This window comes from Crinia signifera, chromosome 7, assembly GCF_055691185.1.
Source record: "Crinia signifera chromosome 7, ASM5569118v1, whole genome shotgun sequence".
Taxonomy (NCBI): domain Eukaryota; kingdom Metazoa; phylum Chordata; class Amphibia; order Anura; family Myobatrachidae; genus Crinia; species Crinia signifera.
The window spans coordinates 52,514,549-52,531,362 of NC_139223.1; the positions used below are offsets into that span (position 1 = coordinate 52,514,549).

General features: G+C 44.3%; 1 protein-coding gene across 1 annotated transcript in view; it reads left to right on the plus strand.

Annotated features, from left to right (window-relative positions):
* Nucleotides 1–2,338: 2,338 nt before the first annotated feature.
* Nucleotides 2,339–16,814, plus strand: part of TMEM184A (transmembrane protein 184A) — a 37,753-nt gene continuing 23,277 nt past the window's right edge. The window contains exon 1 of the mRNA XM_083153070.1: nt 2,339–2,652. The gene's annotated coding sequence lies outside the window, so the exon portion shown is untranslated. The remainder of the gene's footprint in view (nt 2,653–16,814) is intronic.

Sequence of the window (16,814 nt, forward strand, 5' to 3'; positions counted from 1 at the left end):
AATACCCCTTTCACACTCGCAGAGCCAAGTCATACCCGGGAATGTGTTCCCGGATGCTTCCCGGGACTCAACCCAGGAATGTACCCTTTCACACTGAGCTCAGGCCTGGGATAGACCTGGGACAGCCCCATTTACACTGATCCCGTGAAATCCCATTCACGCTGACCGCATCCCAGGTCGATTCCAGAATCTACCCATGTTCATCCCGGGATATTCTTTCAAGACCCTTTCACACTGAGCTAAATCCTGGGTTGATGCGCGTTCATGTGCAAAAACCTGGGATATTTTTGCAAGTGTGAAAGGGTTATCATAGACTAGTTAAAAGCCCATCAAAATGAAGGCTTAAGGCCCCCATACACTATGCGATTTGGGCACGATTTCCCCCAATTCGGATGAATCGGCCCATTAAATCGTCCCAAATCGCACATGTAGACATCCCGTCTGACCCCATGCGCGGTCCCGTGCGCATAAGATCGGAGTCGGGAGGTCAGATTTACTAAATCTTATGTGCAGCCCAAAGCTGGGTGGGGGACGGCAGCGGGCGAGGGATGCCGGCTACCAGAGAGCCGGGCAGAGGGAGCAGGGGGGCTGTGGAGGGAACCAGGCAGCCGTGCAGCATGCAGGGGAACGTGGGCTGGAGCCCATACAAAATGAATAGGAAGCCTCAGTCAGAGGTCTCAGCCAATCAGTTGCTGGCCACTAATTTTCATAGGTTGTTTTTGATTTGCAAGTGCTGCCCCCCCCCCCCCCCCAACCCGAAGCTCCAACCGCGTGCACCCGTCCTCCATTCCCCACCCCCTGCTGCCGCCCCCCGCTCTTTGGTCCCCTTGCCGGCATCCACCGACCCCCTGCTCCCTCCACATGCCAGCACCGGGACAATCAGGTCCGACTTGTCCTTAGGGCTAATGTATGGGGCATTTAGTCCCTATCTGCTCCTACCTCCAATCTCTGTCTTCACAGCTCCCTCTCTCCTTATCCAGCAAGTTTGAAACAGATGATTTTGCTTTCATTTTCTGTTCAGGAGTAATACAGTCCATCGAGTGGCCTCTAGTGGCCACCGGTGGTACTTCGCCTCAGAGGTGAGGAGTATTTAGCCTATAGATATAGAAGGCCCCTGTGCTGTGCCATGCATCCAGGTGCAGGCTGGTGTAGGTGTCAGAATCCTGCGTCATGCATCATACAGTATGATAATGTACACCCAGACTCTGTTCAAAATAATATACCGATTGTGGCATAGTATAAGGATAAAAGGCCTGGGGTGGGCGCAGTGTAGACAACAGTGGTGTCTTTGTATATAACAGCTATGTGTAAATATGCTAATGATGCAGGAGATGTCATATGTAAATAGTCGCTCCTGTAAGCTTCTGGGATTCTCTGCTGTACCCACCATTTACACAGGATGGTTTGTGTTTTCACTCTGCAGAGCCAGGAAATCCGCATTAAAGATGCAGACCCTGACCTCGGCATGTCTACAAAAGGCCTGCCTGCGTCCCCAGGTGAACACCCAGCGTTTTTATGGGGACGCCCAGAGGGGCCCTGACTGGAAATCAGTCCCGGGCCCAAAAATTCCTAGTGGCAGCCCTGCCCATAGGCATGCACAGTCGTACCATCGGTCCCCAATGCGAATAAGCTGGGGACTGAATAATGCTAAATCACCCCCTAAGTGCAATGACACAGGACACCTGCCATTGGTGTTTTATGAAACTGATCCAGTTTACTAGCAAAACTCAAATCAGTTCTGAAAAATCATCAGTAAAATCACAGTGTATATCACTTCAAAGTCATCTAAAAAAACACTCAGAATCTTATGGCAGCTACTTTAGCAGTCATTTGGGGCAGCAGAAATCACAGTATAACGAACGCCTCATCGATCACACACCAAAATAAATAGGCATAGAGCATGTAGTGAGTGAACAAAGCTCCCCTTACTTATTAAGATTACTAGTCCCAAGTAGAACTTTGCAGCAACAAAATTAGCACTTTCTAATAATGCTTCCCTTCATTAACAGCTCACCATTTAGAAGTTATTCGGTACGCACTGCCATATTTTCTGAATGCATCCACATGCTTGTCACATAGCTGGTTTAGTAAATAAACAGTCAGGTGTGCACTGCAGCAATCATTGCTGCAGTTACCTTATGTTACAGGTGATATATTACAGATAGTATTACCCTGAAACACTACTACACAATTCCAGAAGTTGTAGCCTTTTTTTGTTTTTTAGGTCCCAGATCAGTAATGATACATTGTCTTGTAACACTCTTCTATCACACGATACATTGCCTTGAATCACTCTTCCATTGTCTTTTTCTATGCACAGTAAAGTGTTGCAATTAAATCTAGGGATTCCTGGAAACAATGGTAGCGACAGTCAGCGCAGGCTCTCTGGGATAGGCAGCAGGTACAGCCCGGGGAGGGCTCGGCCAAAGTCCTGTATAGCAGGTGTAGCAGAATAGGAGGAGATTCCACCTGCCAGAGGCGGGCACAGGACACACAGGAAGGGGGAAGCTTCTCTCAGTTCGGATCCCTGGAGAGTCTATACCCAGCACTCACACCAGCCCAGGGGAAACTTTGCCACCGTGACACTGCCTATGAGTTTGCCCCCCCTCCTGCAAGGAATCACACTGCCACTACTAATACTGCTGCATAGAGGTACAGTATATTATATATACACCACTTATCCTCATATCCTGCTCAGCAAAGCAGATTACCCCTGATCTACAGTATTATCCCACTGACACCTGTCCTACTGGGCTCTGTGGACAAACAGGAGCGTCCTATCTATCTATCTATCATATAAATATATATGTCACCCTCTGCCTCTTTATGTGTGTTATGATTATGAATCCTGTGGCTGTACAACTTTTGATAGAACTACAAGTTCCAGCATTTTTGCTGGAAACTTTACACTTGCCTTGTGTATACAAATCTTCCATAATGATAGCATTACAATGTTGTTGTTGTTGTTGTTGTTGTTGTTGTTGTTGTTGTTGTTGTTGTTGTTGTTGTTGTTGTTGTTGTTGTTGTTGTTGTTGTTGTTGTTGTTGTTGTTGTTGTTGTTGTTGTTATGATGATGTGTTGTTTATCTGAATTCACCTGAGTCGGGTTACCTGTTAGGTACCTGGGAAGCGTGTGGGAAGTAACAGACAGGGGTAGGACAATGCCAGCCTGCTCTGTGTGTTTGATGTTACACCTTGTGCTATTGATGTGTGCATCATTGGGGCATTCTGGCTTTCATGTAAGCTGGTGCATTGTTTAGGGAGATTTGGGACAAGCAATGTTCCTCACATCAGACATCAGTCAGGCTTCCCCAGCATTCCTACTGAATTATTTGGCATTCGAATAGGGCCGCAGTATAAATTCTCATTTATTTTATGCACTATTGAATAACGATGATAAAGTGTATGCCGTCTGTGTCGTATTAAGCTGAAAAACGACTGGATTCCTTGGAAAAGCTATGTGTAGTAGCAGGTACAGTTCATGTACTAACATTATTCATTGAAACTAACATAACACTGATTTTTATCATGTAATATTTAAAGGGGATATACATGCTGGGTAATATATACAGCAGTTATTGTGTCTGGTCTCGGTGTTATCATGATAAAATTATAATAAGTTTCACGATTACCACTATTTAAAAGGCATTTGTATGTATTTAATATGTTTACCTTTCAAACATGTTACTTATAAATTGACTTTATTATTAGCTGTATTTTTTTTTTTTTTATTTGTGTGTCAAAATCAGTACAGTATAATCCATTTTATCAGAAATATGCAGTGGTTCCCCACCCTGGTCCGAAAATACCCCAACCCCCCTCCACCCCCCAACAGTTCACTTTTTCCCCAAAAAATCACAAATTAAATAATTAGCTCCACATGTGGGTCTGTTAAAATGTGTCGGTGAGTAATGAGTGCACCTGCCGGGTGACCTGGAAAACGTGTACTATTGAGGGTACTGCGTTTGAGAACCACTGCTATAAACCATGGTGTGTATTTACTGGGTGGGTACAATTCATTTATTTCCCTTCTCCTCCCGGGGACTAATGTATATTTATACTGCTGTATTTTGGCTTTCAACTTTCACTACACAGAGAGTAAACCGCGGCCATATTACCAGCTGATTACAATACAGTAGGTACTATTGTACATGTATTTTTGGATTGACCATAATTGTGATTATTCATACAACCGCTCCCTCCCATATAATCCAGGTCCCACTTTAAAATACCGTACCTGTGTCGTTTCTGAACAGGCCTCACATACTGTACTTTTACCATGCCTGCTTTAAAGACATTTAACAAAGTATGGCCCTCCAGCTGTTGTGAAACTACAAGAACCATCATTCCTTGCCACCGTTTTTGCTATTAGGGAATGCTAAAACTATTACAAGGGATGCTGGGATGTGTAGTTTCGCAACAGCTGGAGGCCATGGTTTGGCCATGCCTGCTTTATGGGGACTACTATGGCAGTCAACATAAAGACCTCCATAAATGTATACATGTGAGGCATGCACATCATAGCTGCCTACCCTCCTGCATCCTGCAGGAGACTCCCTGAAATAGCAGCAATCTCCCTCTCTCCCTCATTAGTCTAGCAATCTCCCTCATTTCACCTAGCCCACATTACACTGTTACATTTTTTGGGGACAAAGGAATGAGAGAAAGATACAGTTACATTGAATCATCAGCACCATTTCCCAGCTCTTTACCAAGTGTAGTAGCTCTTACTCACTGCTTTGGGGCTCATCTACATTTGGATATAAGTCATTTTAAAAGATTCCCCTCAGATGTAGCAGTACACCCCCACGCTTCTAGGTGCCATGTTCACATTCTCTTTTCACAATCTCTCCATATATGGAACTAGACACGCCCTTTGGGTAGAGTATGACACGCCTCCTCAATGGTTGCGCTGTGTACAATTATATTACCAACTATAATCTCCCTGAAACTATTTTTTTAAAGTAGGCAAGTGCGATGCACATTCCCTGAGCTCCGTAAATAATGCAATATTTTACCTGCATATTATGGCGGCACTATCTTGTTGTTGTTGTTAGTCAGTGTTTTGTAAGTGTAAATAAAGCTGTGTTTGTTTGTTAACTATCCTACAATGTCAGCCACATTTTTAATATGCAGCCCATCACCAGCACAATGTAATATATGCCGTATGAATGGCTGTTGTCTTTTTACACGAGTGTCCATCCCTCACTACAGCGTTTTGTGTCAGACAGGCCTTACATTCCTACCACTCTTTAACCCCTAGCCAAACACCGCAGTGTTTACAAACTACGCTCACTTACGTATCCTGTTAACACTCTTTTTCCACACAAGCCCCTGTGTGTGAGTTGGTGTCATGCTTATTGGAGCATTTTACTGGAAATACATTTCTCACTTTCCCCTTTTTCAGCAAAACATGACTGAGGCCGTCGCACACTCCACACTTCAAATTCACACTTTAACTAAAACCACTGCAAATATTGCCAGCTCCTCTGTATTGACAGAAATCCGGACGCTGTTCAAATATAGGTTATTTCTTTTAAAACCCTTCTTTGACAAGTTACTGTCCGCATATATATGTGCTCCACTATTTGTCCAAGAGGAGCTCTGCAGAGTCAAAACTAATATAATGTCTCAATACGAGACTAAAATCCTATTCTTGAGTCATTCCTGTGACGGGACTACAGTGGGTTATAGCACCAGGGAATAAACCAGTGACAATTATTTATTTATTTATTTATTTATTTACAGTTTCTTATATAGCGCAGCATATTCCGATGTGCTACACAATTGGAAACAACAGTGAATAAACAAACTGGGTAGAAACAAACCGAGATAGAGGTAGGAGGGCCCTGCTCGCAAGCTTACAATCTATATATAGAATATACTAATGCGGTGCTGCAGCATTATAGTGATAATAGTTTAATGGACCAGGCCTATGCCGAATAACATCTGTTTCTTAGCTCTACCCGACTCTGGCTAGCACCGCCCCCTGTGATGTCATCCACCTTCTCCCCGTTGTAAAGTCAGTCGCGCCCTGACTTTACTACACTCCCTTGTACTAGTAGTGGGTGCGATTCAGGTTTACACTTTGAGAAGGCGGAACAATTCCACAATTTATTAGATATATGGGTCTATGTACTAAACTTTGGAGAGAGATAAAGTGGATAGAGATAATGTACCAGTCGTTTGGCTCCAAACTGTCGATTTGCAGGCTGTGTTGAAAAATATTAGGAGCTGATGTGCTTGTACTTTGGGGACTATTTACTTATTCTTGGAGAGAGATAAAGTAGAGCGAAAGAGATAAACTACCAGCCAGTCAGATGTTGTCTTTTTTTTTTTTTTTTTTTACAAAGGGCCTAATTCAGACCTGCTCGCTAGGCTGCGTTTATTCGTAGCCTAGCAAGCAGGTTAAAGCCCATGAAACGCTAGGTGACCACCCCAGAATGCCCCCTGCCTGTCAATCAGGTAGCGTGTGTATGAATATTTTGCCGAAGCCGCGTGGTGCGGGGGGACTGCCTGAATCGTGCCCCAAATTCTGATTGGTTGTTATGTTATCTCTATTTACTCTACTTCTCTCCAATGCCTAGTAAATGGAGCCCATTTATCTCCATCCACTCTATTTCTCCCAAGGCTAAGTACATAGACCCCATAGACAGGGCCGTTGATAGAGAGGAGGGGCCCAGACGGGAAATCAGTCCCGGGCCCCAAAATTCCTAGTAGCAGCCCTGCCCATAGAGAGGTGAAATCTCAGTGAGAGCTGAAGACTCTGTTATGACTCCACATATCACATGAGCACCAAATAAACACTAGTATCAAGAGTAAACTAAACTTTATTAAGCTTTATTAAAACTGACAATATAAACAATCTCCGCATAGCCTCCAACATGACCCATCCCATTAGGTACAAAATGCTCTGTTCCTGGACTTCCCTGCCAGTGACAGTTACAGATGTGAGCCTACAGCACAGTCCAATATTCAAAGAGGGGGGGACACATCAACTCTCAGTGATGTTTGGGATGGCAGCTGGTGTGGCTCCCCTTTTTGAATATTGGACTGTGCTGCAGGCTCACATCTGTAACTGCCACTGGCAGGGAAGTCCAGGAACAGAGCATTTTGTACCTAATGGAATGGGTCATGTTGGAGGGTATGTCTCCGTTAGTTCTTTGGCAACCATTCCATATTATATACAGAGCTTGTACTGTTGGAAATATACCTGCATAATAATGTGATATGGTAAATATGCCACTGTTTCATCAATCAAACAGGGTTAGGTAAATAGTTAAAGATTAATTCAAATGTAGGTATACCTACCTGTGAATATTTATACTTTCATCAAAACCAGTATTGCGGCTCAAATGTATTAATTAAAAGATAAAATTTGACATAATTTTATTTCATGATGTGTTTGAGGGTCCGTAGATGGCGCGTCAGAAAAATACAGTGAATAAGTATCTTACCTACCTATACGTGCATTGTACTTTTATGTAAAACAGATCTGTCTATAGTTTGCCGTTAAGCTTTGAACTGCATTGCAAGTATAAATGGATCAGGCCGGGCGTCGATGTGAGTGAAGGTGAATGGGCACAGGAGACTTGCTGGGAATGTACAAATCTATTGACAGCGGGGTATTCAATGTTTGTGTCTTCCCAATTTACTGTATTTGACAGTGCGAAATGTCATCCACTCTTCTAAATGTACATCGGAGCCTACCCAATCTATAAATGCCTTGCTAGATACTGAACACAATAGAAAACCATTAGAAGTGTCTCTGTGTGTGTGGTTAGTGCATCAGCTAAATACCTTCTACATTGATCAAGTCACCCGGCAGTCTGACACACAATCAATAGCCAGATCTCCCGTTTATATGGACACACATTGTATGGGCCTGTATTGTTCAGGGCTACTTTATCTGTAGGGGCAGATAGGCACTGAAATCATAAGGTGTGGTATAGCTCACAGACCATGTCCGCATTGACAGTCATTAGGTCAACTTCAAAATATTCAACATGCACAAGGTTAACCTACTGTAGGTCAAATGTCAACATTTTTTGTGTCAGTGTCGACACGTGAGTATGTGGACCCCCAATTAGTGTGACACTCGATTAACTCGCCATTCTTTGGGCTAGACGCATGTTGTGCATATTGACCTGTTAGTGTCGACGTATACATTGCCTGTCAGCAATATGGATACTAAAGTGCTATAGGGTAGAAATGGAAATATATTTGAACTACAACTCCCAGAATTCCTAGAGCTTCTTAGACAGATCATGTTTTGTAGTGGCGGTACTATTTTGTTGGGCCTAGATCTTATGGAGGGGCACAGTGGGGCCCTTGTTATCTAGCACCAACAGCTGAAGCAGCTCTTTTCGACCCAGCACATGCTGCTGTTTGCTGGGCTGCAGTGTGGCCAGAGAGATGCTTAAAGTACTGTTTTTCCTGTATTAATGGCCACGCCTTCTGTGATTAGGCCACGCCCTCTGAAAAGTAGCTGGGCCCAGCCAGGCTCTCTACTGCCCTGCTTCTTCCGGCATAAACTTTGGTAATGTCACACAGGATAATCTGAAAATAACTACCCTGCTGTAACCTGACTAATGCAATGGATTTCTATCTGACTCACTACCCTTATTATGATTCCTAATATAATTATTATTATTATTATTATTATTATTTTTTTAGTTGACTGAAAGAGTTTTACTGAAATCTTTTTATTGCTTATAAAGGTGTGCCGGTAGTGCCGCTGTGCCCTGGTAAAAAAGAAAGAAAAAGGGGGCATGGCCACCCCTAGTAAAAACCTTAGCAGGGGCTGCAGGTGGGCTGACACCCTTCAGGGATAGAGAGAGGACAGGAAGCTGCTGCTGCCTCTCTCCCCCACTCAGCACAAGGCACTGAGCAGTGTGTGATGGGCTGAGGAGAGAGGCTGTGCTGCAGCAGCAGTCTGTCCACTCTACACCCACTGACCGTCTCTCTGCAGCAGGGAAGGGGGGAGCCGGACCTGCGAACCTCCATCAGACCAGGGCCTGTGTAAAAAGGAACTGCTCCCCCTCCAGGGCCGGCTCTACCACTAGGCAGCTTTAGGCAGCTGCCTAGGGCGCCGGGATCTGGGGGGGCGCCATCAAGTCTACAAATCAATAAATCAAGGATGTCTATGAGGATCCTTGTTGTCCTTAATGCAGGGGGTGGCTGTGGAACTTCTGAGACCTCTATACTTTCCCTTGAGTCATACTTCCTACATTGCTGCCCCCTCCTCCTTCTACTCTGTTGTGGGTGGCAAAGGGGAGGGTGCAGAGGACCTCCAGGGAAAGCATGGGCTTGGCCGCCTTCCTGGGGGGGGGGGGGGGGGGGGGAATTGGAGGACCACATGATATAAAAAACAAAAACATTTGGGGGGGGGGGGTAGGGGGGAGTAAGTTGAGGTTTTGCTTAGAAGCCTTACACCGGCCCTGCTCCCCTCCCTCTTGGTGCAATTGCCTGGAGACACTTGTAAGTTCTTCACAAAGCCAGGTATTTCAGGTTAATCTTATTCCAAATATATATATATCTGGTTCTTCCTGCAGATAATTTCAGGGATATTGGTTTCCTTAGTCTGGCTTCTGGTTAACCACTTCACAGTCTATCACCCAATGTAGGTCTATTTATGTCATGTCAGGCCATTTTCTGAGCGGTTACTTAATTTAACTACATTACTCAAAAAAATGCCCCTACATCACTAAGGTGATTAATATCCAACACGCTGGATAAAACTAGTTAATTGCTGTGGTCAGGGCAACCCTGGCCCTGACAGATCGCTTACCGGCACATCACTGTGTGTATAGGCCCCATTAGGGTGGTGTGTGTGTGTGTGTGTGTGTGTGTGTGTGTGATATTTGTGTTCAAATTGTCAAGTTGTATCTCTTAACAATCCAAGCGTACTCTAGTGTCAAACTGAACAAGTAATATTTTATAAGTGAGTTTAATTTCTTATTTTCTATCTAGGTAGTGAATTTAGAAGGTTATTTTAAATTGTACATTATTTTCTAGTTTTATTACCGAATTGATATTAATTAGCTTGTTCTGCTATTAACAAATTTGTGGTGAAGATTCTTACCTGAAAATTTCTGCAGAATTGTTCCAGAAAATAAAGAATGAAATTTCCATTTATGTTTGATACAGTAAAATATTGGCCTGATTGAGCTTTGTTTGCAAGGCGAAAAAGTACGCAAATGTGCAAAACAATGAGAGAGAGTTAAGGTGGCCATACCATACACTTATATGATATGACCCTTTTTTTATGCAATTTTAAACCCATTAGGCCGATCTTGTGAAAAGTGCCATATTGCCCGATCCGATGCTGGATCCCATGCGTATTGGATCGGATCCGGAGATTGACATAGCTGACACAAGGATATCCTGCAACATTCAACAGAATTGCATACGATACATCATATACATAAAGAGCGCACCCGGTATATCGTATGCGGTCCTGCCGTCAATAAGTCTTGCGGATACTTGGCAGGGTATCGAATATGAGGCACGCATGCAATACTTCGTAGGAATGTATGGGGGCCTTTAGATTTGGGTAGGGTATGTTCAAACTGAATCTAAATTGCAGTGTAAAAAATAATGCTGTCCAATATTTGTAGGCTACATGCAAAAACAGCCCGTATTTACCCTGCATACAAACATTTATTGTTTAAAACATCCATGGGTACGAATAAGTAACATAATTTGTCTTTAAAATATCAGAACATACTATACAACAAGGGATAAACTGTTATAAACATAGGTTGAACTAGATTGACGCAAGTCTTTATTCAGCCTCTCCTACTATGTAACTATGTAATATCAATGTATTAGTAAACCTTCTAAAGAGTAAAGATGTTATCCATATAAACTAATAAGATTCTAGCTAGCATTTATCACCTGCTTTCTATAAAATGATAGGTAGAAGCTGATTGGTTGCCATGGGCAACTGCTCCACTCATCCTCTGGTTGTCTAATGAAGACAAACAACCAATCGGCTTCTATCTATAATTTTATAGACTGTACTTGATAAATAGCTAGAAGCTGATTTTTAGTTTGTACAGAACAACTTCTCCCATACCTCCCAACTTTTGAATGCACAAAGAGGGACAATAGGCATGCGTCAAAATTTTTGGGGCGGTGCTGCTGCGAGGCCACGCCCCATGTTCGTCACTGTGGGGGTAAGTTCAGCAGCTCCGTGAGCTGCTGACTATGCCCCCAGCCCTTCCGGCTGCAGGAATAGACGCTGTGCAGCATCACTTCATATGTGACGGGGGACTTCCAACTGCCCGCTCTGGGAGGGACGCAGGAACATCCCATAAAAAGGGACGTTCCCGCGATAAATGGGACAGTTGGGAGGTATGCTTCTTCACATGTCCTCTTTAGAAGGTTTGATACATCTCAACCCAATGTTGTATCCCCTCATTTGCTAAAGGACTAGTAAGGACAGCTGCAGGGCCTGGGAACAGAAGGGGGTGTGTCCAAATCAACGCCCCATATGGATAAAATGATGGTGCTGCACGATGGATATTTGCCCTCCTCAGCGGTTTCCCACCACTATGTCCCCCCACCCACCCCTTCTCGGTGCCCCTGGATGTACTGCATATATTGAAACAAGTCAGTGAATTATTTTATATTGGACAGAAGTTAACATTCTCAACACTCATGGAGAAAATGATAGCTGACGCGTTACAGACAGAGGGTATTCAATTATTTAGGAGACCAACCTTAAGAAGAACAGTTGTTCAAACATTCATGAAGCTTATCTGTGCAGTTTAGTGCATAAGACAGGAAAGATGAACAACCCGGGCTTATACTGCTGCCATTTATCAGGCCAGTTATATGTAAATGTTTGTGCATTGTGGTATAGTCCAGGTTACTGTACATAAAGAGCTGTAATCCTGTTTACAACTCGAGAGAACACTTATCTCTTACATTGTTTTTCATTGTAGTTTGTTCTTGTGGTTTGTTCAACAAGATCGTTTCATTGTGAAAAGAGTTCCAGAACCTGATGACACTATACAAACAGATAAAGGACCTGATTCTAATTGCTTCAGTCCCAGACAGCGTGTTTGCACCGGGGACCAATGTTTCTGCCCTGCGCATGTGCAGAGCTTCTGTGCGGGCACCTTCGGCAACTGGCATAGTCGCCGTAGCGATCACACGGAGGGGGGGCTGCGAACTCGGGGACTCGGACACCGCAACCCTAAGTCAGCGCAGACTGAGTTCGATTTTTGACCAAGGAAAAAAATCATTGGTCGCCGACCGTTGAATGATTTTGCCCCCCCTACGCTACCCTGCAAACGGATGTTTATGCAAAATATCCATTCGTAAATCGGCAGGAATGTGCGGACCGTGGCGGCGTGCACGTCCAGCAGGCGGCGTAAGAAGGGCTGCTCAGAATCAGGCCTCAAGTGTAACAGTAGTTACTAATATTAGTATATCCATGTTGGATGTATGCAGAAAGAATTACATTCTGCAAAATACGTTGCATCTGTTCTAGTTACTGACATGACATATATCATACTAGCGATTGCTAGATAGTGCTTCATTATGCTAGTTTTGCTAATTTGACATCAGGGCACTACAACGCTCCAGTATTGCACATTACTCATGTGTTATGGCTAATTTAATATCATCAGAGGCCTATTTATCAATATTGGATTGGGCAGAAAGATTTTCTATAACTGTTCACCTCAGTGATAGAAAAAAAAAATTGGGCGCACACTTTACCTATAAAACATCACCGGGGAGCTGAGCAGGGGTAAGAAGCAAATTGCCGTTTTGTCAGGGTGACCGACTGCACAGTTTCACAGATGTGGGGGGATAAATGTAATGGGGTTTTAGTTGCTGGACATGGGGGACTTTGGGAGTGAATGCCCGTATTTTTAAAGTGGCAATCATTTACAAGGCAAAACCAGGTTGGTTTTGTCTTGTAAATAATTTCTGCTTTCAAATCATGGGCATTTTCAGAAGTCTGGCAACTCAGACCCTGTTAGATTTACTTTTTGGGCTTCTCATAGCAGATACTCCACAAACCCCTTAACAACAAAAGAAAAAAATTAACCCTTTGAGTGGCAACATCTCTGTGAGAGATGTTAGAAATATCTGCTAAAAATGGCAGCGCCTCTCCCAACTTTTTTTGGGGGGGGGGGGGAGGGGGGGTGCATTATTTAACTAAGCTTCAATTAATTGACTTGGCTATATTAGTCAGGGTTGCCGACCCTCCCGGAATTTCCGGGAGTCTCCCGAAAATCGGGACCCCCTCCCGGCCCCCCGGAAGGGTGGGCAACCCTCCCGGATTCAGGGGAACCCCCGCTGTCCCCCGGATCGTGTCATTAAAATGCTGCAATCCTCGGGTCTCAGAGGAGGGGGCGGAGCTAAAACGGCACAATCGCGTCATTTTAGCCCCGCCCCCTCCACAGAGATCTGTAAATTCCCTGCTTTCCCAGCATGGGGGCGGGGCTTAGTGATGTCACTCGTAAGCCCCGCCCCCTGACCGACTGCTGAAACTCTCCTCTCCGGGCTTCTCCCGGAGAGGAGAATCTTAAAGTCGGCAACCCTGATATTAGTATTTATTTATACTAAAAGAACAGTCGCTGTGACACTGGCATTTTTAGAGGATATTTTGACAGCAACGTTGGCACTCAAAGGGTTAAACACCAAAATGAGTAGATTTAGCCCCTATTCTCTGGGTAGGGGGGGTCGAGTTCGCCAATACCCTCCTCACATGTCAGCAGAGCTGAAATTTATTTTTTAAAACCTAGATTTACATGTGAGGGCGTAGTCATTTCTGCAACAATTAGGCCACATCTCAAATATTACCTTTGCCTGCCACAGCTCTCTACACTCCTGGACCCGTACAGACCACACCTTCCTGAGAGCATGGTATCACGTTCTTGGCTGGGACGCCCAGATCTCTTCCCAGGAGGATGAATAGCAATATTTGCTTCTCTGATGACCCTATAGGTTTCTTGCCTCCTTGATATGATATACAGTACAGATGTCCTCATACACCATGGAGCTCATTCTGGTTCACAGGTAAAGCTGCATGTCCTTTAAACGCTGCCCGAACTAATGCCGACCATTTAATGATTTCTACAGTACACGCAGATCTAAGACACTCTGTTTTAGATCTGGGGGCTCCCAGTACGGGAAGAGGGTGGGCAGCTGACATCCGCTGCTTGCCCCCCAAAACCACGTAATGGTCAAACCACCATGGGAACGATGACGGCCTGCTGCCCCCCAACCCCCGCGCCTGCAGTGATGTGTGCGAGCGGCCGGCGAATAAGCAATTTGCCATGCCTGCTCACACCAAGCGGCTGCACATGTGCATAAATGTGTATGCACAGTCTCAAAACATCGCTCACCATTGTGAATTCGCAATGGTGTGTGATAACCAGAATGACCTTCCAAATCTCAAAACACTGGCACGGCGGCAACTGAGCCTCAGCGAGCGGTGACTGGCTTTTTCTTTTAAGTTTTGTATCTTATTTGCATTGCAGTCTAGGAGAACCACAACTCAAGGTGTACTGGGCTGTGACTTTAACCTCACAGGAATTAGTATTAAACATGTACAAAGTTGCAGATGAAGCACGTTGGAACTTGGCGTGTGAAAACACAGCAGCCACTGAATTGTATCGCTCAGTCGGACTCAGTCGCACAGAGATGTACAGACCTTGCACAGCCGTGTGACTAAGTGATTCTGTATTCTCCAGTAGTTATACTTGTGAGAATATGAGGCACATTTCAGTGAATGAGACACTCCACGTGGCCGCCCATAATGCACAAGACCTGGGGCACCAAAAGGTTCTGTTTGGCTCAACTTTGGCTCAAATTTTTATATAGAGGGAGCATTCCTGAGGAGCAAATAATTAAGTGTATTTAATTAGCAGCGCTGGCCCAAATGACTGTCTCTATTGATGTGGAGGTGGTAAATGTGTACTTATTTTTTCACACTTGGTTTCTTCATGTTAGTTTCTTTCTTTTCCTCAATACATCATGACATAATGAAATTTGGTATTTGTCATGTTAGATTGATCATGTTTTGTTTGACTAAAGACCCAAAAACACTGGGGCGACTTTCAGCTGAATGCCGCTCAGTTTACTTGTTTGAGAGGCTTTCAGCACAAAAGCCGCCCAGCGATGAGCGTTGATGCGCGCTCCCGCATCATCACCGGCCCGGCCATTCATCTGCTGGTATTACCAGCAGATGAACGAAGGAGTGGACGGTTCTCCATAGTGTCCCGCTATGGAAAGCCGTGCACCCCGGGGAAAACCGCTAAAACAGGTGAAAAACACATAATGTGTATGCAACAAGCGTTTTTCAGCCCATTTATTGTCCCCATAATCGTTATCCGTACACGCTGGGCAAAAACGCCCAGTGTGTATAGACCTTATGCATTGATTAGAAGTATGACCTGAAAAAACGTTTTAAAAAGAGGGATTTAAATCCATTCAACTGTGATTGGAAACTGATAAGTATAATTAATGGCCTTGCATTTTAGATGCAGATGTATCTTTAACAGACCGGTCTTCAGTAGCTGAATATATTGCTCTGCTGACGGTATTACCTTACACAAACATGCCTTGGATGGTGTTCATAGCACTTGTATCCATAAACACTGAAATATGACATTGCGGCTTCTGCAGCAGTAATATGGGTTGTCCTGCCTTGGGCTTGTACTGTACTGAAGTGGAACCCCAGCAGGGGAGATAGTTGTATACTGATTGTTGAATTGTTACAATTGTAATAGAAAAAGAATCCTCTAATGGGGTCTACACACGGGGAAATTTCATGGCATTTTCTAAGAGATCTAAAAAAGTCCCAATATCGCTCAGTGTGTAGGGGCCATAGTGATAGCAATGTGCAGCGATTTACAGCCAGCATGCTGGATAAATCTAGTTACATCGCCGGTCAGGGCCAATGTTTTCACCGGAGAACTCTGGCCCAGACAGATCGCTCAGCACACAGCACTGTGCAGCGCTTTATGATCTACGTCGCTCAGTAGTGTTGCCCCATGTGTAGTCCCCCTTAAGTCAGGTGGAAAGCCAGATAGGTAAATATTTGCACTGTAATAAAATATCACTTAGACGTGTTATATAATGTTAGCGATGATAAGCATTCTACAATTCGATGGGGGGGGAGGGGGGAACTTTTTGTTTTTTACTTGTTATTGTGCGGATCACCGGTTCTTGGAGAATCGGGGTATAGAAGTACGGCCACCTTTACTTTGTGGTGGCTGGGCCATGATGAAGTTGCAACCCCTGCACGTGACACCTGGCCCCCCTGGGGGGGGGGGGGGGGGTCCCGAAACCCGGCAAGCATGCACTTTTACTAAAACCAGAGGGATCTCCAACTATTAAGGGATGGCCAAAGGGCGAAGGATAACTAGTAATGGTAAATAAAAAAGACACTATTTGTGTTCTGTCTGGCAATCAACAAATATACTCCACAGTCTGCCTTCTCTACATACAACCGTCCTTTACTGTATATTAATATATCTGCCTGCCGGGATCCTGGAGGTATAACTTGGGTTAATATCAGGACAATGACCTGGACGGTGGTTAAACATTAACAGTAAATGCTCCTGGTCATTGCTGCCACCTTTTGCTGTTTGTGTCTGAACAGTATACGTGTGACAGGTTGGGAATAAAATATCAGTTGTACTGTGTTTAGCTGAAGCCTTATGATGACATTGGGACACCACTCCAACCTGTTCCTCAGGTCAAAAATCTAAAGAAACACACTTTTAAGTCCACTCATCACTTGTGCAAAATAATTACATATCTCATTTCCCTTTCTTACTTATCTGC